Source organism: Halichoerus grypus, chromosome 9 (assembly GCF_964656455.1).
Source record: "Halichoerus grypus chromosome 9, mHalGry1.hap1.1, whole genome shotgun sequence".
Classification (NCBI taxonomy): Eukaryota; Metazoa; Chordata; class Mammalia; order Carnivora; family Phocidae; genus Halichoerus; species Halichoerus grypus.
Window position 1 is genome coordinate 52,831,417 of NC_135720.1, and position 22,498 is coordinate 52,853,914.

Below are 22,498 nucleotides of genomic sequence, written 5' to 3' on the forward strand. Positions count from 1 at the left end.
TAAGACCACAACTTATGCTTCCAGTAAAAAAATAAAAAACCTTTATTTGTAAATAATTTCAAGCATACTGAAAAGTTGCAAGAACAAAAATAGTACAAAGAGAACACCTGCATGCCTTTTAATCAGATTCACCTATTCTACACATATATACATGCTATTTACATGTATATGTAAAATACACACATTTTTAATGAATCATTTGAGAGTAGATTGCATACATCATGGTCCTTTATGCCTAAATACTTCATCGTGTATTTCCTAAGCATAGGAATATTCTTTATAGTAATCAATTTAAACACATTTACTATTGATACAATACTCTTGTTAATCTACCATTGATATTCCAGTTTTGTTAATTGACCAAGAAATGTCCTTTATAGTATTCTTTCCTCTCTAGTACAGGATCCAGCCTAGGATCACATATTACAGTTAGTTGTCATGTCTGTTTAATCTCCTTCAATTGGGAACATTTCCACAGCTCTTCTTTGCTTTTGTGAGTAGAGCTGTAGTTCTCAGATGGGGCAGTTTTGCCCCCTCGAGAACATTTTGGTACTATATGGAGATGTCATACCTGGGGCATGCTCGAGAGAGGGGATGCTGTTAAACACGCTATAATGCCCAGCACAGCCCCTACAATGAAGAATTACGGGCCTCCCAATGTCAATAATACCAAGATGGAGAAACCCTAGGCAGAAATTATCTTTTTTTTCACGTTTTCCTTTAAAAAAAAAAAAAGATTTTATTTTTTTATTAGAGAGCACGAGCAGAGGGAGGGGCAGAGGGAAAGTGAGAGGGAGAAGCAGAATCCCCGCTGAGCAGGAAGCCAGATGTGGGGCTCCATCCCAGGACCCTGGGATCATGACCTGAGCCGAAGGCAGATGCTTAACCCACTGAGCCACCCAGGCGCCCCCCGTTTTCCTTTTTTTTAATTAAACTTTTATTTTGAGGTAATTATAGATTCACATGCTGTTGGAAGAAATAATACAGAAGATCCAGTGTACCCTTTACCCAGTTTCTCCCAATGGTAACATCTTGCACACCTATAGTGCAGTATCACAAGTAGATTATTGATATTGATATAGTCAAGATGCAGAACATTTCTATCACTACAGGATCCCGTATGTTGTCCTTTTATGTAGCCACCCCCACTTCCCTTGCTCTCCCCCTTGCTATAATTTGTTGAGATACCTGTCATTTTTTATTACTACAGAAGTGACCAAATAGCAATAATAAAGTGATTTTACTTGTTGGCATTGTTTCCAGTATCAGGCATGCCGTCTTATGAGTGGGCTAAACTTCTCCTGTAGCTGGAATGTTCTCTTTCGATTTTAGATGATATACGCTCAAAACACACATGTACTTATATGTTTTAAAGCTTAGTAATGAAACTAAAGAGCTTACCATCCAACTTAAAAACTATAACTACCAATCCTTTTGAAACTATCTGTACTCCCCAGTCCATGTCCCTGAACCCCAATGTGCTGGATTTTGTGTTTATTTTTCCTTTTTAAAAGTTATATTGGTGTTTCTCTAAATAATAACGTGTTAAATTTTGCTCACTTTTGAAATTTATAAATATGGTAGCTTATTGCTTGTAGTCTGCTATGCTTACTTTTTTATCCATAATTGTTTGTATTTATCATAAGATTCGTCCATGTCGTGTTTAATTGTACTTCATTAGTTTTTCACTGGTATCTGAAATCCTATTGTGCAAATATGCCATAGCCTTCTTTCAATCAGCATTTGGGTGGTTTGCATTTTTGTGTTATGAAAAATGCTGTTGTGAATGTGCTTGCACATGTCTCCAGGTTTATTTGTCTTGAGAGAATAGATGGAGGAGGAGTGTATGCACGTGTTCAATTTTAGTAAATAATAGCAAATTGTTTTCCAAAGTGATTGTACCAGCTGACACTCTCATGAGCAATGTCTGAGTCCAGATTACTCCATGTTCTCATAGCACTAGAACCTTGAAAAAAAACAAGGTTAGAAAAAAAAAAAAAGAAAGTAGGAGGAATCATTCTACCTAATGTTAAGTCCTAGGTATAATTTCATTGATCAAGACAGTGTGGTATTGGCAGAGGAATAGACAGATCAATGGAACAGAATAGAGAACCCAGAAATAGATCAACACAAATATGCCCAATTGATTTTTGACAGAGGTGCAAAAGCAATTCAATGGAGGGAGAATAGTCTTTTCAACAAGGTGCTGGAATGATTGGACATCACCAGCAAAAAAATGAACCCTGACCTAAGCCTCACACCTTAAAAAAAGAAAAAAAAAAGGAGAATGGATACCTGTGAGATCAATGTAAAACAAATTTGAATGTGAAATGTAAAACTATGTAACTTTTAGAAGAAAACATAGGAAAACCTCTCCAGGATCTGGGGCTAGATAGACAGTTACTAGACATAACACCAAAACCCCATTTCATAAGAGAAAAAAATCAGGAATTCGACTTTCATCAAAATTTAAGTCTTTGCTCTGTAAAAGACCATCTTAATAGAATGGAAAGATTAGCCAGAGGTTAGGAGAAAATATTTGCAAATCAAATATCTGAAGGACTTATTTCCAGAATATGTAAAGAACTCTCTAAACTCAGTGGTAAGAAAGTAAACAATACAATTAGAAAATGAGCAAAAAGAGCCTGTAAAGATGACAAGTAAGTATATGAAAAGGTGGCAGGTAAGCATATGTAACATTAGCCATTAGAAAAATGTAAATTAAAACCATGATGAGATAACTGCTACTTACCTACTGGACAGGCTAAAATGTAAAGTACTGACAATCTGAAGTCCTTGTGAAGATGCAGAGAAACAAAACTAGATTTCTTTTAACATTGCTGATGGGAATGTAAAAATGGTACAGCCGCACTGAGAAACAGCTTGGCAGTTTCTTATAAAATTAAACATACACTTTCCATACAACCCAGCAATCGCACTCCAGAGAATTTACTCCAGAGAAGTAGAAACTTATGTCAAAACCTACACACAAATGTTAATAGCAACTTTATATGTAATAGCCCCAAACTGGAAATAACCCAAATGTCATTCAGTGATGAATTGTTGAACAAATGGTGTTGCAGCCATGCAATGAAACCCTGCTCAACAATGAAAATAACTGAACTATTTATTCATACAACAATTTGAATGGATCTGGAAAGAATTATGGTGAACGGAGTAAGTCAATCCACACTACTGGTGGGAATGTAAAAAGCCACTACAGAATACAGTATGGTGGTTCCTCAGAAAAAATTAAAGAAAGAATTACCTTGTGATCCAACAATTTCACTTTTGGGTATTTAGCCCAAAAAATTGAAAGCAGAGTCTGAAAGAGATATCTGTTCACCCATGTTCATGGCAGTATGATTTACAGTAGCCTAGAGGTGGAAGCAACCCAGATGTCCATCAGTAGGTGAATGGATAAACAAAATATTGTGTACATATAATGGAATATTATTCAGCCTTAAAAAGGAAATTCTGGAACATTATGTTAAGTCAAATGAGCCAGCCACAAGAAGACAGATATTATATGATTCCATTGATATGAGGTATCTAGAATAGTCACAATCAGAGAAAGTAAAATGGTGGTTGCCAGGGGCTGAAAGGAGGGGGAAATGGGAAGTTGTCATTTAAAGGGTATAGATTTTCAGTTTTGTAAGATGAAAAAGTTGTGGAGATTGGTTGCACAACATTGTGACTATACTGAACTGTACACTTAAAAATGGTTAAGATGGTAAATTTTATGTGTGTTTTACCACAAAGAAAAAGTCAATCTCAGAAGTTTATATATTGTTGGAAAGGAAGAATTTCCTCTGCCCTTCAAGGTCCTTCTAGCTGGACTAAGAATCAAAATGACATGAGGCAGATTAACAGGAGAAGATCAAATTTAATAGCATATGTATGGGGAATCCACATAGACATGAAATTCCAAAGAAATGAAGCAAGGAGATGGGTATATGAGTAAGGAGAGGGGTGGGGGTCTGGATATACTAAGGGGGAGAAAGATAATGATTAGCACTAAGGTGAAAGGAGATGTTTGGAAAACAAATGTTGCCCTATTATATTCAGATAAGTTTCTTAGGTAAAGAGGAATCTCTGTTAATAGCTCTCTTCCTGGTATGAGCATGCAGTTGAGGGGGAGGTAAAGAGTTTTCCCTTGATCTGCTGGGTTTCGATTGCTTTTAACTCAAAATAATGTTCATGCCAAAGTAGCCAATCTTGGGACAGCCTGCCCTTGGCCCCTACAATACCATATGATTCCACTTATACAACATTCTCAAAGTGACAAAACTATGGAGGTGAAGAACAGATTAATGCTTGCTAGAGTCAGGGACACTGTGGGGAGCTGGGAGGGTGTAAATAGAAAGAGGTATTTTGTGGTGATGGAATATTTCAGTATCTTGATTTTGATAGCGGTTACGTGAATCTATACATAAGATAAAGGTGCTTAGAACTATGTACACCTATACATACAAATGAATACAGGCTAAGAAAAATGCTGAAAATGGAATAAGGCTGTAGTTTGTTTTTTTTAAGATTTATTTATTTATTTGAGAGAGAGAGAGCAGGGGGATGGGGCAGAGGGAGAGAATCCAAGCAGACTCCATGCTGAGCACAGAGCCCGATGTGGGGCTCAATCTCACAGTCTATGAGATCATGACCTGAGCCAAAACCAAGAGTCATTCACTTAACTGACTGAGCCACCCAGGCTCCCTAGGTCTGTAGTTTTGTTAACACTAATGTACCAGTGTTAATTTTTGGTTTTCATACTGTATTACAGCTGAATACTGAGGAAAGCCAGATGAAGGATATGTAGACGCTATACTATTTTTGAACTTTCTGTGAGTCTGTAATTATTCCATTATTTTAAAAAGTTGAAAAGAGTCACTTTGAATTGAGAGAGAGAATGAATAAGTGAATGAACCAACAAACAGTAGGCATGGGAGAGAGGAGACCTGCATGTTCTAGTTTTCTCTCTGTCAGTAGGTAACATTATGACCCTAGGCAAGTTATTCCATGTTTTCTGGGCTTTAGTTTCTTAAGCAATGAAGTAAGGAGTTTGAATAAATGATTTCCAAAGGTGCTGCCATTTCTAGACTAGTATAGAAATTAGTGTTGTAATTGAATAGGGCAGGTAAGGGAGCTAATGTCGTTTCTCAAACAGGGAGTGAGCAGATTGGATGCAATGTGGTAACACAAATCTATAGTCCTTTTCCTACTATTTAAAAATCCTAAAGGCTCAGAAAACAGAATGTTTTTTCAGGCTCATAAATCTGACCTGAGCTGATGTGAGATTATTTACAGTCTTTCTGTATTCCACTTACTGTGAATATTCATGCATTTTGCTGCAGAAATATTCATGTGTTTGATTACAGGGTGCTGCCCCAGATCCTGCTGGAGTGCTGGGTAAATGCACTTTCCTAAAATTAGAAGAATTTTGAATTGGTTTCAGGGACTTGGGATGAGGGATTGTGGACCTGTCCAAGCTGGACAGTGGGCTGTAGGATGGAGTAGAAGCCCAGGTATGCGATGTAGATTGGTAATGTGGTGGAGGTTGAAAGTAGCAACAGTGCATCAAACCCTCACTTCTTCACAACTTGTACCCTATGGTTCACTATTATCTTGCTGATTAAATGTGATTATCCACTTGTGCAAAATATATATTTTTTATTTTTAATCATTTAAATTTCTGTATAAATCATTACGGATCTCCCCTACTATCTGAAAGTAGAGCATTCCTATGAAACCTTCCATAAGCCAAAATGGCATCAAGCAAAAGAAGCAATTACCATTAATTTATATGGAAAATTTTTTGAGTATTCCCAGACCCAAAAAATAATCTCCCTTAGGCTTTTTTTGATATCTTAGGACACATCTTGCTAACAAATGCACAAAATAAATCGAGATAAAGCACAGATGCTCACAGACACAGTTCAAAGCCATGGCAGCTTGATGCTGAGCTGGTGAGTGTAGTTCCCAGGGAGGGAGCTTGGCGGTACCACTCTCACTGCTCGGGGTGCACACTGCCTCCATAACGGCTCACTGCAAAACAAACACTGAACGCTAGTTTTGCTTTTTGCCTTTTTTCATAAAAGTGAAAATCCTCTTTGTATTTCTTTTGGTTAGTGAAAATGTACTAACGTATGTCTTTTGTAAAGCAAAGTGCCTTTAACGTGAACTTTTGAAAGGCAGGGGATACCTGTATTACTTCGTTTGAAGTACTTTTAGTTTTATATATACCTACTGTCAAGAACTTAAATGCTTTTAATAATCAAATGGAGGACACTTTATTGTTTCTAAGGTAATGATATACTTTTTTCATATAGAATTAAATTTTTGTTGTTTATACATAGTTGATTTCATTGAGCAATATGGCCTTATTTGTTTTCATTGATTACTGTTGACACATTTGGCTTTTAGGATTAAATTTTTGTTTAAATACTCTGTCTTTTTACTTTTGTCTTGATCTCTATTGTACATTTAGATAGATAGGATTAATTTAGTATGCATTTAGTGGAGACAGATTATGACATTTCATCTCTCTCTAAGGGGATGTTGATTCCTTAGCAGAGACTTTTTGTTCCTAACTGAGTTCACTACAGTTACTTGGCTACCTATAAAACCTTACTAGTCTTTTCTGCATGTTAAAATTCTTCAGAGATCTTTGAATTTATTATTAGAAATTTAATTTTAGTCTCTTCCATGTTTATAAAAGACCCTTTCTAGATTCAGTTCTGTAATTACTGACTGAAAACCTGCATTACTTATGAAGGACTTTTTTTTTTGGATGACTAGGAGAAAATTAAAAATTTTAATTCATTCCACAAATATTTGAGGTGCTCTTGGCATGGAATGTACAAACAAGAATAAGACACAGTTGCTTCCCTTCAGGAATTCATCAGAGACGGTATGGTGAGCATGAGCTCTAGAATCAGACTGTTTAGATTTATATCCTGTCTCTACCACTACCAAGCTATGTGATCTCAGGCGATTTCCTTAACCTCTTTGTGTTTTAGTTTCCTCATTTGTAAAATGAGGATAATAATAGTACCTATATTTTAGGGTTTTATGAAGATTAAATGGGTAAATATAGGTAAAGTGCTTAGAACAGTATCTGGCACATAGAAAGTATCCAAATGTTAGCAATTTTCATTATTGAAATTCATTTTAGTGGGGAGATGTGCTAATAGTGAGAGTACGTTGGGATAAATGCTATAGTATGTGTGAACAATATGCTGTTGAGACAGAGAGGGATAAAACAAATCTCTACAGAAAATTGAAGACTTTCACAAAGATGAAATGACCTAAGAGTTGGGTTATGTTGGATGAAAAGGAAATGACCAAGGCAGGAAAATAAATTAAAGCAGAAGAAGTTGCTTAGCCAGGGGTAGGGAAGTTAGTAGTTTGGTGTGGGCTGAACGTGGGATGGGATGAGACAAAAAGGATAGGTTGAACATATATGTCTGCTTCTGCCAAGACAGAGTAACCAATGCTAAACTTTACCTTCCACTGTAAACAAATAGAAAACTGGACCAAAAATATGAAACAATTGTATTCTTGGAGTACGAGGCAGTACAGGATTGTGATTTCTATGAAAGGGAAAACCAATAAGGTGAAAACTTTCACTCTGGCTTTGTGCTGGGAGGTATTTTCCAAATAGCAACACAGAGGAGGGAACTCAAGCAGAGGATGGTGATATTGGTGAGTTTGAGACAGATCAGATTTTGGGGAAGCGAATGCAGCTGGAAATTGTGGGGCAGAATACAGAAGAGGAGGGAGTATGTAGAGAAGGGTTCCAGAAATCTGAGGTGCCCATTTGAGTCTGTTGTTGAAGTATAAACAGCACATGCATAGGGTGAAAATCCATGAGGCTGGGGAGCTATGGTCCTCAGAGTTCTCACAGTACTGGGAGGCATTTGAGTTCTAACTGGACATTATGGAAAGACTTTGTTGAATAGCCGGGCACTCAGTGGAGACCCCAGAAAATTATGCCTTAGTAATAGGGATAAACCAATTTTAGAGTGCAGCCTGCTCTAGAACCTCCCTAACAAAGCTAAATAGCAAGTCTCAAAAAATCAAGCCGTCCCAAAAGTTACTGAACTGCCAGCCAAATCACACCAAAACTCTTAAAAGGAAGACTATAAAATCCAGACATTCAACAGCACAATGTAACAATATCCAATATCCAATTAAAACTTACAGGACATTTCAAGAAGCAGGAAAATATGACACATACCAGGAGAAAAATCAGTCAGTAGAAACAGATCCATAAGACACAGATGATGGAATCAGCAAAGACTTATTATAAATATGCTCAAGTTTTTATTTTTATTTGTTTTAACTTTAAAAACATTTTTTAATTTAAATTCAATTAACATATAATGTATTATTGGTTTCAGAGGTACAGGTCTGTGATTCATCAGTCTTATATAATACCCAGTGCTTGTTACATCACATGCCCTCTTTAATGTAGATCACCCAGTTATCCCATCCCACCATCCCACTCCCCTCTAGCAACCCTCAGTTTGTTTCCTATGATTAAGAATCTCTTATGGTTTCTCTCCGTCTCTGGTTTTATTTTTTCCTCTCTTCCCCTATGACCCTCTGTTTTGTTTCTTAAATTCCACATATCAGTGAGATCATATGATAATTGTCTTTCTCTGAATTGACTTGTTTTGCTTAACATAATACCCTCTAGTTCCACCCACGTTGTTGCAGGTGGCAAGATTTCTTTTTTTATGGCTGTGTTAATATTCCATTGTATATATATAACCACATCTTCTTTACCTATCTGTTGATGAACATCTGGGCTCTTTCCATAGTTTGGCTATAGTGGATATTGCTGCTATAAACACTGGGGTGCAGGTGCCTCTTTGAATCACTACATTTGTATCTTTGGGGTAAATACCTGTAGTGCAATTGCTGGGTCATAGGGTAGCTCTATTTTCAACTTTTTGAGGAACCTCCATACTGTTTTCCAGAGTGGCTGCACCAGCTTGCATTCCCACCAACAGTGTAGGAGGGTTCCTATGCTCAAGTTTTTAAAAGAAAAGATGAATAATGATAGAAGTGATAGAAAAAATATATATCAAGAGTAATATCTGTAACTGAAAGTTCAATATGTAAAAGGAAAAAAATTATCTGGATTGGCTGAACAGCAGATTAGACCCTAAGAAGAAAAGATAAGTGAACTGAAGCCATAGCAATAGGTACCCTTTTCAATCTGATATAGAGGGGCACCTGGGTGGCTCAGTCGTTGGGCGTCTGTCTTTGGCTCAGGTCATGATCCCAGGGTCCTGGGATCAAGCCCTGCATGGGGCTCCCTGCTCCACGGGAAGCCTGCTTCTCCCTCTCCCACTCCCCCCCCCCCCCGCTTGCGTTCCCTCTCTCTCGCTGTGTCTCTCTCTGTCAAATAAATAAATACAATCTTTAAAAAAAAAATTCTTAAAAATCTGATATAGAGGGTCCATGAAAAATAATACCTAATATTCTTAATAGTGAAAGACTGAATGTTTTCTAGGACAGGACTCAAGGAGATTCTCCTTATCTCTTCTGTTTAAAATTTTACCAGAAGTTCTAGCCAGTCAAGAAAAATAATTTAAAGGCATATTGGATTAGAAAAGAAAAGCAAGTCTTACTTACTAAATTACATCACATGCTAGGAAATCCCTAAGAATTTACAAAAAAGCTACTAGAATTGATAAGTGAGTATAGCAAGCATAAAGCATATAATGTCAAAATATACAAACCAATTGTGTTTGCTTATGTCAGCAATGAACAGTTGGAAAATGGATTTGCAAAATGTTTGCAATAGTATCAAAAACATGAAATGCTGAGGGATAAATTTTAACAAAGTATATACAAAGTCTGTACATTGAGAGCTATAAAACACTGATGAGGAAATCAAAGATGACCTAAATATACCCTGTTCATGGATTGGAAGAGTTAATACTATTAAAATGTCAGTTCTTCCCAAATTCATCTGTAGATTTAGCATAATCCCAATCAAAATTTCTACAGATGATTTTTTGTCAAAATTGATAAGCTGATCCTAAAATTAATCTGTGATTGCAAAGATCCACAATAGCTAAAACAATTTTGAAAAATAACCCTGTAATGCTAGCATTACATGATTTTAAAACTTCCTAGATAGCTATAATAAGCAAAACTGTGAGGGATTGGTATACAGGCAGACGTATACATCACTATAACTGAATATAGTTCTGAAATGGACCCACATGTATATATGGTAATCCGTATTTTGAACAAGGTAGCAAGGCAGTTCAGTGGGCAAAGGATAGTATTTCAACAAATGGTGCTGGGGCAAAAACCTCATGCCATAAAGAACAGTGACCCTGAAATGGATCCTATACCTAAACGTGAAAGCTAAAATTTGAAAATTCTAAAAGAAAATACAGGAAAAAAATTGTGACTTTGAAGTAAGCAGAGAATTTTTAGAAAGCATGAAGTGTAAAAAAAAAAATTATAAAAGAAAAACTAGAGTTCATTGAAATTTAAAACTGCACTTTTAAAAATGCTGTTAAGAAAATAAAATGTCAATGGGGCACTTGGGTGGCTTAGTTGGTTGAGCATCCAACTCTTGATTTAGGCTCAGGTCATGATCTCATGGGTTGTGGGCTCGAGCCCCGCCTTGGGCTCCACGCTCAGTGGGAAGTCTGCTTGAAGACACTCTCCCTCTGCCCCTCCTCTTGCTCTTGCGCGTGCGTGTTCTCTCCCTCTCAAATAATAGATAGATAGATAGATAGATAGATAGATAGATAGATAGATAGATAGAAAAGAAAAGAAAACAGCAAGCCACAGAGTGGGAGAAAATATACACATGTCTGACAAAGGGCTGGAACATACAAAGAAGTCTTACAACTCAAGAGGACAACCAGTTCAAAAATTGGAAAAGATTTGGACATTTTACAAAAGAAGTTACCTAGCCAATTAGTACGTGAAAACATGCTTAACATCATTAGTCACCTGAAAATGCAAAGTAAAACCAGAATGAGATGTCACTGCATACAAACAAGAACGGCTAACTTTAGGAAGTCTGAGCATAATAAATGTTGGTGAGAATGTGGAACAGCTGGAACTGTCCTGTACTGCTAATGGGACTGTAAAATGGTACAACCACTGTGAAGAACTATTTGGTCTTTTTTTAAAAAAGTTAAGTGTACCCTTGTACCTTATAATTCAGCAATCCCACTCCTGGGTATTGAAATGGTAGAGAATGGAAACAAATGTGCAGTCAGAGATTTTAACACAATTATTCAGAGCAGTTTTATTTACTATAGCCATAAACCAGAAACAATCTAAATATCTAAGGTGAATGGAATGTCCTTCAGAAAGAAAAATGAATTGATTAATGAGTCACTCAGTAACATGGATGGATCTCAAGAACACTATGCTGAGTGAAAGAAGCCAGGTACAAAGGAGTGCATACTGTATGATTTCATTTACATGGAAAATCTAGAATAGGTAAAATTACAGTGACAGAAAGCATCTACTTTGGTTGTTTGCTTGGGGCCATAAAGGGGAACAAAGGAAATTTTAGGTTGCTAGAAATGTATCATATCTTTATTGTGGTGGTGGTTACGTAGGTGTATACATTTGGCAAAACATTTTACTGTACACTTAAAATGGATACGTTTTATTGTTAGTGAATGTTATCAAATGTGTCATTTTTATTGCTAAAGGGTGTTCCATTGCATGGATATAAGCAATTTGTTTATCTGTTCACCTTAAATGAAGATTTTGATTGTTTCTGGCTTTTGGCTACTGTGAATAAATCTGCTGTGAATTAAAGTTGTTTTAAAAATAAAAGAAAGGAAAAGTTGTAGCTAGATTTTGAGGAGCTTCTTTATGTAGTGTTAAGATCTAATTTTATTTTGAGGTCATCGGAGACCACTAAGGTTAAGCAGTAGAGAAGACTGGAATAGATATGTCTTTTGAAAGCTGACTTTTGCAGCTGTGAAGGTTGCGGGTTGCAGAAAAGAAAAACTGGAGGCAGGAAGACCTGGGAGAAGCTTGCTATAATCTATTCATTTCTCCCCCTGCCCAGCTTTATTGAGGTGAATGGTCAAGTAAAATTATATATATTGAAAGTGTACAGCATGATTATTTGATATATGTATGCATTGTGGAATGATTACCTCACACAGTTACCTTTGTGTGTGCGCCGATGTGTGTGGTAGAATGCTCAAGATCTGCTCTCATAGATTTCAAGTATCCAACGAAGTGTTATTAACTAGAGTCACCATGCTGTACATTAGATCCTCAGTATTTATTTTCTTATAACTGAAAGCTTATACCCTTTGACCAGCATCTCCCCATTTTTCCTACCCCCAGTACCTGGTAATCATCATTCTACTGTCTTTTTATGTGGGTTGAGTTTGACCCCCACCTCTTTTCCTCCTTTTTTTCAGATTCCACTTCTCATAAGTGAGATCATACAGTATTTGTCTTTCTCTGTCTGGCTTATTTTATTTAGCATAATGTCCTCTGGGTTCATCCATGTTTTTGCAAATGGCAGGATTTCCTTCTTTCTCATGATTGAATAATATTCCACTGTGTGTGTGTGTATTTGTATATCACATATTCATTATCATTTATCAGTCGATGAATTGTTGTTCCCATATCTTGGCTGTCATGAATAATGCTGAACATGGGAGTGTAAATAATACTTCAAGGCAATGTTGGGCGCCTGGGTGGCTCAGTTGGTTAAGCGACTGCCTTCGGCTCAGGTCATGATCCTGGAGTCCCGGGATCGAGTCCCGCATCGGGCTCCCTGCTTGGCAGGGAGTCTGCTTCTCCCTCTGACCCTCACCCCTCTCATGCTCTCTCTCTCATTCTCTCTCTCAAATAAATAAATAAAATCTTAAAAAAAAAAAAAAATACTTCAAGGCAATGTTTTCATTTCCTTCAGATAGATACCTAGAAGTGGGATTTCTGGATCTTGTGATAGTTCTATTTTTAATTTTTTCAGGACCCTCCATATTGTTTTCCATAATGGCTGTACCAATTTACATTCCCATCAATAGTGCACAAGAGTTTCCTTTTCTCCTCATTCTCGCCGACACTTACTATCTCGTCTTTCATTAAAAGTCATCCTAACAGGTGTGAAGTGGTAGCTCATTGTAGTTTTGACTTACATTTCCCTAATGATTAGTGTTGAACACCTTTTCATGTAGTTGATCGCCATCTCTGTTTTCTTTGGAAAAATGTCTTTTCAGGTCCTTTGCCCATATTTTCATTGGATTATTATTGTTATTATGATTTTGCTATTGAGATATATGTTTTGCAAATATTTTCTCCCATTCTGTAGTTATCTTTTCCTTGTGTTGATTGTTTCCTTTGCTGTACAGAAGCTTTCAGTTTGATGTAGTATTACTTGTTTATTTTTTGTTTTGTTGCCTTTGTTTTTAGTGTCATATTCAACAAATCATTCCTAAGACCAATGTCAAGGAGTTTTTCTTTATTTTCTTTTGGAGTTTTACAGTTTCAGGTGTTACATATAAGTATAAAATCTGCTTCAAGTTCATTTTTGTGAATGGTGTAAGATAGGGGTCCAGTTTCATTCTTCCATTCATTTCTTCTTTCAGCAGCTGGTCAAGTGTGTCCCCTAGTGGCCAGGTACTGTGCTTATTACCAGGGGATTCAAAGAACACAAGGCACTGAACCACATCTCCCCTACCCCTCAAAATTTATCTTCAAATAAGGGAAATAGATGCATAAAACAATAAGTGTAATAAAATGTTACACATGTTGGACTAAAAGTATTTTCAAATAAAATGAAGACACAAAGAATAGAGCGGTCCACTAGGCAGGGGGCTAATGAATCAAGAATGCTCAATGAAATGACTTGAATTAAATATTGAAAATTGAGAAGATGTTCTTGGTGATAAAGGAATGATGAGGGTAGGGTATACACTTGGGCACTGGTGGTGGAGGTGAATTATAAAAAATGGATTTAAGGTACATTTGCAAAGCGGAGTTGACAGGACTTGGTAATTTTGAGAGTAAGAGAACAGAGTTGAAGTCAGCTGAATAATTGAGTATGTTGAGATACCATTAATTGGTACCTCCTGGCACCTCCTGGCACACAGGAGGAGAAGCATGTTTGGGTACAGAGTATAGGGGGAAATTTTGTAGATTTATTGAACTTGAAGTGTTTGTGGCATGTGGAGATGTCCAAAATGCTTTTAGAATGGATCCAGTGCTCCTAATGGAAGTAGACACGAGCTAGAGTTGGAGGGTAAGATTTGAAGCCATAGGGATTTATGATCTTTTAGGAAAGGTATAGAATAATGTTAGTGTTGTTTGGTTGCAAAGAAAGAAATTGATTTTGGATTACTTAAGCAAATATAAGAAATTTATTGGAAGGACACTAGATGGATCACAGTTTCAAAGGGGGAGTTAAAAAAATCAGGCCTTAGGAAGAATGGAAACTGGGGGAGCTCTTAAGGGTTATCAGAAGCATGAATTTAGGGACAATTTCTCTGCACTGTTGCACTGTTCTCTGCATTGACAGCACTGTGGTCCAGAAGTTTTGGCTCTGGCTGCCTTTTATCCTCATATGGCTCCTTAAAGCTCAAATTCCTGTGAGGGAGGATTAATTTGGCCTTTCTTTCATCTTATAACTATTGTAGATAGTTTCTTTACTGGCAAACTGTGTACTGTTAGTAGCCCTGCCTGGGTCATTGGCCTCTCCTTTAGTCAGTTAGGGGCTAACTACTGTATTTCAGACCAGCTCAGACCTCATAGAATAAGGGAAAGGAATTTCCTTAAAGGAAAGTGAAGTGTTATGAGACAAAGGGAGAATAGGTTCTGGGCAGGACACCCCCCTTAATCCTGAGCTTAGTGGCCACCTGAAGCCATAGGTGCAGCTTGAGGGGTAGGTGGCATGTAGCAGGGTACAGTTCACTCTTAGGGAGTATAAATGATCTGATAGGCAATGTAATTGTGCCTTCAGATCCCATTTGGGCCTGCACCTGTTTTTTTTGATGATGGCCTGCTGGAATTTAGAATTAAATGCATCCAATAACGATTAATGATGAGGTACTAGATTGCATGGTCGTATTATATTGTTCTGTTCAGTTTTCACCAGTCTACTAGGAAAAAGCCAGGAGCTTTTTCTCAAAAGGAAATAGTTACTTCATTTGCTTGCTGAAAGGGCCATGGCCTTGTTCCAAAATTGTGGGGGGCTGTGATGTATTAATTGGGGCTTTTTTACTGGTTCAACACAACGTTACTGTAGGTGGAGGCATCTTTGACTTGTCTATACAGTCATAAAGTTGGGGGAGGAGGGGGGTGTGTACACCTGTTATTCAAGCAAGGGGTTCCCCACCCAGAACCTGTTACCCTTTTGTCTTTGTCTCATATCAACATCTCACCTTTCCTTTAGAGATTTGAGAAATTTCCCCTAGAAATGCAGTGATTTTGACAAGGAAATCGAATTCATTCAGCTTCTACTTTGTACTTTTTACTGTAATATTCCTTCCTCCTGAGCCAGGGAGCCACTGTGGGAGTCTGTCAGTTTGTGGGAATATCTGAAAAGTAGGATGTGTTTGGGTCTCACAATGACTACTCTGAGAAGAGGCTGAGTTAGAACTCCCATCTCTCTGCGTGACTCATGAATCGTCAGTCTGATTCGTGGACCAGTGGTATTCTTAATTCCTAAGAATTAATGTTAACTCAGAGCTAGTAGGTAATCATCCTCAAGGGCATTGGGTATTTCCCTTTCACCAGCTCATGATTACCTGGGTAAATGGCTAGAGATCCATTTGGGAAAAAAATCTTCCATAAGGGAATTGGCCTCCAATTCATTCAACAACTGTGGGTCTTGGATTTGGGCCAGAGGTCATGACTCTCGAGTGCCTCACATGGGTCTCTGTTCACTAGATATAGAGTTGTTTGCTTGTTTGTTTAAATCAAAACAGATCTTAGTGGGATGGCCCTTAATTTGAATTCTTGGGTCTGACTAATGAAATATAGACAGGGATTTCTGCCTATCACAACAAAGCCTGAGATTACCTAATATTACCCTGCTGCCTGTTAGGATTACCATGTCCAGTGTGCTTATGGCAATTAACAGCTACCACCCGGACCCACCCAACCTTCCCTGAGCTGCTCCCATCACTTTCTGAGTTTGGGGAGTCCATGTCAGTTGTAGTTCTTCCACGCAAATCCTTAGCCCTAGCAAGAGCCATTCGAGTGGTTAGTAATGATTGTAGTGGGCCCCTCACCAATCCTTTTCTGGTGTCAAGAGTGAAGGGAGAATCTTCTGGGCCCCGTTCAGAGACACAGTAAGGGCACTATGTTATATGAATAAAAGTTTATAGTTTGAATAGAGAAAAGTGGTGAGAGAATAACGTCTTTACACCATGGGCTTCCCTTTTTCCAAAGAACCTACCAGGACCATCAAGAACCGTTTTCATATTGGGAATTGCAGCTTAGTTTTGGTCAAGTACCATCATCTGTCATAGTAAATTAATGACAATTTGACTTAAGTTTTGTACTCAATTTGTAATTTTATTTATTTTATTTATATAAGAACTATAACCATACAGTGTTTATAATTTTTATATTTATACATCTATAAATAATATTTTAATACAAATCACTTAAGGCAATAATGGATGACTGAATTTTTATCCTTTAAAAATGTTCCATGTATTACTCAAGGATTGGGCCCAGTTAGTAAGGATGAATTGATCATAGGTTTTGAAGTGCTGTAATACTTAACTCTTTGTGCTTAGATTCTAATGAATTAAGATTCAGATACCCACATCTCTCTCTTCTCATATTGTTCATTACCACTGTATTGCCAACTGCGTTCCATCAATACTGTTGTATTCTATAATTATCCCTTCTTTATCCTTTTACAGGAGTCAGAATTTTCGTGTGTGTGTGTGTGTGTGTGTGGGTGTGTGTGTGTGTGTGTAACACCTTAGAGGACCTTTAGTTACCAAAAAATATTCATCTGTGCTTGTGGTTTGAAGAGTTGAATGAATGTTTTTCTAAAAATAGCTGCCTTGGAGTAGGTTTTTAAAATGGGCACTAGATGTTAACCATTCAGATAGTTGTTTCTGATTAAATACTTACTTGAAGTTCTAGATACAAATCTTTAGTTTATGGAGTGCAGCTGCATTTGCTTTCCTTCCTATGACTCACCAAAGCTTACTCAAAACCTTTCATTTTTTTCTATTTTTGTATACTGAAACTTCATTTTAACAAATACTTAAAAATAGTTTTAAAAATTACCATTCTTTTGGAATCTCCTTGGAAGTTTATTTCATTTGCTCCAAAGATTTTTTTTTTTTAAGCAAACTGAATTGGTTTTATTTCCAGAGTTGTGAGGCTAGAGATAGGTCTAGTAAGTATTATACCATACTCTAAAAACTTAACAGTAGTGTTTTGAATTTTTCAAACATTGATAATTTGCATGAACATATTCTGTATAACATTTAATAATTACAGGGGCTTTGTTACAGGTGCTTTCTATATCTTAAATTGTTAAATATCAACAAGTAAATGAAATTTATTTTATACTCAAGATAGAAATGGCTTCACAAATCTGCTTCACCATTTCTCTCTAACTTGAGGTTATTTCTTTTTTGTTGCTATATACTTAAAAGGATTGTCATTTATTTTCACAGGACTAATATAGTATATACAAAGCTTTTATTAAAAGCATTTTTATGTAGTACTATTATTTTTAAGTATTATATATTTTTCTCACATACTTTTTGTTCTGTAGTACCCATGATTAAACACAAGAGTGACAATAGAGTGTGTATGGTACAAGTTTGTGAGTACATAGAAAGGAGCTCCAGAAACGAGCATCTAAGAAATTGGTAGTCCTGGCCTTAGAATTTTATATAAAATTATATAAAGCTATTTTATTTTATTAAAGATTTATTTATTTATTTTAGAGAGAGAGAGAAAGCGTGAGCGGGAAGGGCAGAGGGAGGGAGGGGAAGAGAGAATCTCAAGCAGACGCCATGCTGAGTGCAGAGCCTGACATGGGGCTTGATCCCAGGACCTTGAGCTGAGATCATGACCTCAACCTCAGTTGGATGCTTAACTGACTGTGCAACCCTGACTTTAGAATTTTAATCTAAATTTAAAAGTACTCCTGCATTTACCTGGTCCACTTAGGAAAAAACTGGGGTGGAGTTTGAAAAATATGCTGCACTGTACAAATAAATATAAGGTAGAAGTGGAGTCCTAGAACTGTTATCATGAGAAATAGTAGCAGGTGAAGCTGTGTGGTGTAGTGGAAAAAACATAGTTTTGGAACATGACTGAACTGGATTCAGCCCTGGCTTATGTCATTTATTAGCTGCTGTTTGGGCATGTTAACTACTCAGACCTTCTGTTTTCTCATCAGCAAAATTGGGAATAATAATAGCTATCTTGTTGTGAGTCTTGAATGAAAGACTTAGGTGACAACATAGTTTTATTTCTCCCTCCCTAACTGGAGAATAGGAAATATCCTTGGCAAAAATAAACATCCTTTCTGAAGCAAAATATAGATTAATTTTGCATTGGAGTTTATTATATTTCATTAATGAATTGCCAGTAAAATAGGATTGACTAATGGGTTAGGAGTATGAAGGAACTAGTGGTTGCTGATTAACATGTGGCTCTGAATTAGATTTTAGAATTCTTGAAGTTGGTTTAGTATACAGGAGTTCAGAATATGAATATAATTGGCCGCTGTGGATGGGGTACAAACCCAGGCAAAGTAGAAAATAGGGAGCCGAGGGTCTCTTAGATGAGTGGGAATAATATCTGTCAAGAGGTTTTGTAATCTCTAAGTCATTTTAACAATGAATAAGATACTTTCACTTTTTTTTAAGATTTTATTTATTTGACAGAGAGAGATAGTGAGAGAGGGAACACAAGCAGGGGCAGAGGGAGAAGCAGGCTTCCCGCTGAGCAGGGAGCCTGATGCGGGGCTCAATCCCAGGACCCTGGGATCATGACCTGAGCCGAAGGCAGATGCTTAACGACTGAGCCACCCAGGTGCCCTGGTGCCTTCACTTTTTTACTCTTGGCCAAAATTAAAGGAGAAACATCTGGGAGTGGTAGATCTCCCAGAATTCTCCAGTATACTCCTCTCCATGGGTAAATTGGCTGCTGTTTGTTTAAGCAGTCATTGCTGCTACTGGAACCGTGGGAGCACTTAGATGTCCCAGTAGTTAGGGGGGCTAAGACAAATGTTTAGATATGGTGATGCCCAGTCTAGTTTTATGGATTATAAGCAAGGTGCCTGGCTCATTATATGCCTGTCAAATCTCGAAATCTCACTGAATGGCAGGTTGATAAGTTTCCTGCAGATAGATAAATTCTAACCATCTGTGATAACGGAGTCACAGACCCCTTAGTGGCTTCCCATGTTCTGTAGGATACAGTGTGGCCTGTGTGTGGCAAAACACCCCGTCCTTCCTTTCCAGTCACTTCGGCCACTCTCTCCACTTCCACCCTAAGCTGTAGCCATAGGAAGTAAACCATCCACGTTCATATCTGGTAAACATTGCTTAACTCAGGACTTTAGTCAAGTATTAGCCTTTTTGGTAAGTATTCTGTGATTTCTCCAGTTTAAATTGCTCATTCCTCCAGCTTCCTGTCTCTTCTAAAAATCAGAAGATATGACACCATTGAGGTTTCATTCTCCATGGTCTTGATCAGTTGGTGTCAAGTGGCTGCTTCCTTTAGACTGGGCATATGTTGTACATTTTAAATATATATAAGTATATTAAGTATATATATAAATATATATATAAGTATAAGTCAGTTATTCCTCAGTAAAGCTGGGAGAAAAAAGATTGGGCATATGTTCTTCAGTTTGCCATTTGAGATGCATCAGTTACAGCTGACAGCTTCATGGATCAATTGACCTATTTGGATCCTTTATTTGGGCCTCTGATTTCCATATAAGTGTTTCTAAGACTATGATCTTTTTGAAAGAGATGACTTTGTCTTTATATTCCTATTGCCCAGCATATGCTTGACACATATAAAGCCTTCAATAAGTACTCACAGGATTTAATTGAATGGAGTAAAACCTTTCCCGACCAGAGGACTTTGCCTTTTCCCTCACCTTTGCTTGAGTCATTACTTAAATGCCCTTAAATTGTAGCAGGATTGATTAAGATTAGGTGGGGTAAGTTTTCCTGGCTATAACATTTGTAGGGATGGATTAGAGAGATGCTGTTGAGTCTTTTTATTTTGAAATCTTCACAGGACTGGCATACACCTTCTTGAAGACACCAAGAAGAGTAGTATATAAAGTTCCTTATGAGGCTGTGCAGTGCACTACTGAGTGATCAGAATGCTTCAGAAGATTTTGACTATATGTAATATATAGTATGAAAATATATTAGCTTTCAGAACTGCCCAGAAACGGAATTCTCGCTCTTTTCCATTCTTGCTTTTTGCCGCTTGCCGTGCCAGCCATGTGCCCCCCTGCGCCCCTCGCGGCCATGCCTCGCAGAATTAAAGAAATCAAGGACTTTATGCTCACGGCCAGGTGAACAGAATCTGTCAAGATCAAGAAAAATAAGGATAACGTGAAGTTTAAAGTTCAATGCAGCAGATACCTTTATACCTTGGTCATCACAAAGAGAAGGCAGAGAAACTGAAGCAGTCCCTGCCCCCAGGTTTGGCAATGAAGGAGCATCAATGAAACTGGCACACTGGTTTGAACTGTATTAAAATTTTAAAAATTCTAATATATATATATGTATATATATTAGCTTTCAGATAGTGTAGATTTAGGATTTGAAAACAAATTCTAATCGGCAGGTGTACAACTTCTGCAAAATATGAAGAATTTGTTATTCCATAATTTGCTCCTCTATCAAAAACAGCTGTCTATAGTGCTTCATACTGTTGGCAAGTTCATTACAAATGCAGGAAGCAATTCCTGTTTCATATGATTGTGCTTTGTAAAAATAATTTAGGTGTAAGCTATCCGCAAACCTTCTTTTTTTTTTTTTTTTTTTAGTAACAATCCTATCTAAATCCTCATATTTTGGCATTACACACGAGTGTCGTAAGTTTAAATTCTGGAACATCAGGCAGAAATGTAAGAAAGGGCTCATTTAGGATGGAATGGCAAATGTTCTAATTGGGAGGGTCCTCATTTTGATTTCTGCCCTCCTGCCCTACCTCTTAACCAAAAACCAGAGCAAAACATCTGGAGTTATTTAGGCAGTATAAATATTCTTAAAAGAATGGACCCCTAATCATAAAGCCTTTCTGGCACTGAAGGATGTTTTTGGATAGAATTCACATGATTGGTAAAAATATCTTTGAATTCATAAGGGCTCACGCAAGTCGTGAGTGCAGAGTTTGGGAGTATGGCGGGCTGAGGCTGATGGAATTCATCATAGGCTTTTATCGGAAAGCAGTCTGTTAGTGCACAGGGGTTACTCTCTCGACTTTTCCCTTAGAATAGTTTCCAAGAAAGGTAGCTTATTTCCTGTTAAAATGATGGTTGTTTCACTTTGAAAGAAATGTGCCATAGGTATAAATTTAGTTTTATTCTCCTTTAACGTGTTTAAACAAGTTTTGCTGCAGGGAGACAAAGAGAAAACAATTCCCTTTAAAGCCCCTATCTTCAGCCTCTGCTTTGTAGTTCTGTCCATAAGACAGAAAGTAGGCAGGAGGAATAATAGCTAAGCATTGAAAAAAACCACACACACATTAGTGTCAATTAAGGAGGGGAATTGAAAGGTATAGTTGTGTTGCAGTTAGTCAACCAATATTTATTGACCATCAACTGTGTATTAAAACACAATGACAGGTTTGTTGAGATAAAAAGGGTTTCTATACTCCAAGGACATAGAATATTCTTGAGGAACCTAGTTGTAAATCTGTGAAGTTCAAGTGATAATGTAAGATAAAAATAATTTCATCATAATTGTTAGTAATTGCCAAATGGAAGATTTAGTTAAGTGTTACAGGAGTTCAGGTCAGGGATAGACCACTGTGGGCTGACTAAACCGGAGGGTTCTGTGGAAGAATTTGAGCAGCTGCTTGAAGAATGGGTAGAATTTGGATTGATGGAAAATAGGAGGAAGATAATTTTGCCCTTCCCTTTCACTAGAATACCATGTGTGGAATTCAGGAAGAGTAGAGTTAGTATCATGTTAATTTTGGGTAAAAATCAGCAGTTAACCATGTGGGAGAACTTTAATGAACCTGAGAAAACCTCTTGATGATTTCAGCATTTTATGTTTCCTTAATTCAGGCCTATAAAACAAAAACAAAACATTTTTAAGACATTGGAAGGCATAGAGAAATGATGCCATCCAGAATATTCACTGTGAAAGCATCAGTATTTATATCATTAGACTTGGTCATTTCAAGCAGTTTCACTGAGGGAAAGAACATACACAAAGGAGCCATGTGTCTCCACTTGAGAAACCTTGACTTTGAACTGCACAGAAAGCTCTGGTAACTCCAGAGCATCAAATAAGCT

General features: G+C 37.3%; 1 protein-coding gene and 1 pseudogene across 4 annotated transcripts in view; both read left to right on the forward strand.

Annotated features, from left to right (window-relative positions):
* Positions 1–22,498, forward strand: part of PDSS2 (decaprenyl diphosphate synthase subunit 2) — a 267,579-nt gene that overhangs the window by 1,119 nt on the left and 243,962 nt on the right. The gene's annotated exons all lie outside the window — the stretch shown is intronic.
* On the forward strand, positions 20,496–20,699 carry LOC144378966 (large ribosomal subunit protein eL38 pseudogene; annotated as a pseudogene).